This window comes from Musa acuminata, chromosome BXJ2-11, assembly GCF_036884655.1.
Source record: "Musa acuminata AAA Group cultivar baxijiao chromosome BXJ2-11, Cavendish_Baxijiao_AAA, whole genome shotgun sequence".
Lineage (NCBI taxonomy): Eukaryota > Viridiplantae > Streptophyta > Magnoliopsida > Zingiberales > Musaceae > Musa > Musa acuminata.
In genome coordinates this window covers 14,600,827-14,603,081 of record NC_088348.1, presented here as the reverse complement: position 1 = coordinate 14,603,081, position 2,255 = coordinate 14,600,827, and the positions used below count along the sequence as shown (strand labels likewise).

Below are 2,255 nucleotides of genomic sequence, written 5' to 3'. Positions count from 1 at the left end.
TTAAATCAGATAATTAGACCTACTTATTATAAAAGAAAAAAACAAAAGGAACAACTTGTTATTGAGGTACAACAGGAAGATGATTGTTTATTTTCTTTAGTTGACATTAGCCCATTTGATGGTATTGATAATACGGTGAGAGAGATGCTCTATCATACAAGATAAGAGATGGTTGCTTGCAGATCTTGCTTGGATTTTCCACTTGGTCGTGTGATGGTTCTTTCTCTTTGTCATCAACTGCCTCATATATGTTGCTTTTGCCTAAAGCCTTCCTCATTCAGCTCCAATCTATTTCTGATCATGGAGCTAATCAATCGTATCTGTACGGTCAATCTGCAGGGGGAGTGACATCTATGGATGACTTCTTGGAGGAGTTCTTCCCTGCGGTCTTTGAGAGGAAGCACAAAGCCAAGGAAGACAACTATTGCAAGTTTGATAACCAAAACCTTCAGCTTTTCACTTCATCATTGTACCTTGCTGCCTTGGTAGCCAGCTTCGTAGCTTCGAAGATTTGCACGAAACATGGCCGGAAGCTCACTATGCAAGCAGCATCAATATTCTTCTTGGTTGGTGTCATCCTGAACGCAGCTGCTGTGAACATTGCCATGCTGATCATCGGAAGGATTCTCCTCGGAGTTGGTGTTGGATTTGCCAATCAGGTTTGCTCTACTTTCTTTTTCATACAATTTTTCATTCTAGAGTTTCTCTTCTCTTCAGTTTCCGTCTCAATTTCCCTATTAACTTCCAATTTCTCCTGGAAGATGTATCTTTTGTTAAACTCACTTTCCGTGTCATATGTTTGCCACTATTATTCATCCTGTAGGCAGTTCCTCTATTCTTGTCGGAGATCGCACCAGTTCACGTCCGTGGAGCCTTAAACATCCTCTTCCAACTTGACGTGACCATCGGGATCTTTGTGGCGAACATTGTAAACTACTTGGTGTCCAATATCCACCCCTGGGGGTGGAGACTTGCGCTTGGCTTGGCTGGAGTGCCGGCGATGATGCTTTGCTTGGGCTCCATGGTGATTGCGGAGACCCCGACGAGCCTCATCGAGCGTGAGATGCTTATGGAAGGCTTGGCCATGTTGAAGAAGATCCGGGGGACCGACAATGTCGATGCAGAGTACGAGGAAATACTACACGCCTGCGAGATGGCACGACAGGTGAAGCAACCTTTCAAGAATCTCATGAAGAGAAGTAGCCGACCGTAATTGGTTATTGCCATCGTGATGCAAGTCTTCCAGCAGTTCACTGGGATCAACGCCATCATGTTCTATGCACCAGTCCTCTTTCAGACCATCGGATTTAAGAATGATGCTTCACTTCTTTCTGCGGTCATCACGGGGATCGTCAATGTTCTGTCTACCGTCGTATCAGTGGTCTTAGTGGACAAAGTCGGGAGGAGATTCCTGCTTCTTGAAGCTTGTGGCCAGATGCTGATCACACAGGTTAGGGACACAAGCCATGGGCATATTAAACATGTAATTATAGATTACGAGGAATAGTTTGAAATATGAGATTCTAACTCTAGTGGGGGGTGATTTGCATGCAGGTGGCTATTGGAGGCATTTTGCTTGTGAATTTGAAAGCAACCAATGAGCTGGGACACGGAGTGGCAGTTTGGGTGGTGGTGCTCGTGTGCCTATTCGTTTCGAGCTTTGCTTGGTCTTGGGGTCCACTTGGCTGGTTGATTCCTAGTGAAACTTTCCCCCTGGCGACGAGGACCGCCGGCTATGCCTTTGCCGTCAGCTCCAACATGCTTTTCACCTTTGTCATTGCCCAAGCTTTCCTATCTATGATGTGTCATCTACGTGCCGGGATCTTCTTCTTCTTTGGTGCATGGATTGTCGTGATGGGTCTGTTCGTCATCTTCTTATTGCCCGAGACCAAGAATGTGCCGATCGATGAAATGACCGAGAAGGTTTGGAAGCAACATTGGTTCTGGAAGAGATTCATGGATGAGGAAGAAGACAAAAAACACTCCGTCTAAGACTCGATGATTTGTGTTTACCTTGAGGATGTCGGGGCTAACCTCGTCAACATGATCTTTATGTCGAGTTCATTATTTAATGCTTTTATCGATATATAATCTTCACTTTTGAATAGTAATATTGTAAGAATATGAGGTTATCATTTTGTTTTGTCTTCGTGTTATGATAATATATATAACTAAATAAAATATAATTATAAAATTAAAATTAATAAAACTATTATTTTGAATAGATTTGATCATAAAACTATTGAAACAAAGTG

General features: G+C 43.1%; 1 pseudogene; it reads left to right on the top strand.

Annotated features, from left to right (window-relative positions):
• The first annotated feature begins 250 nt into the window (after nucleotides 1–250).
• Nucleotides 251–1,992, top strand: LOC135627528 (sugar transport protein MST4-like; annotated as a pseudogene).
• The last annotated feature ends 263 nt before the right edge of the window (nucleotides 1,993–2,255 follow it).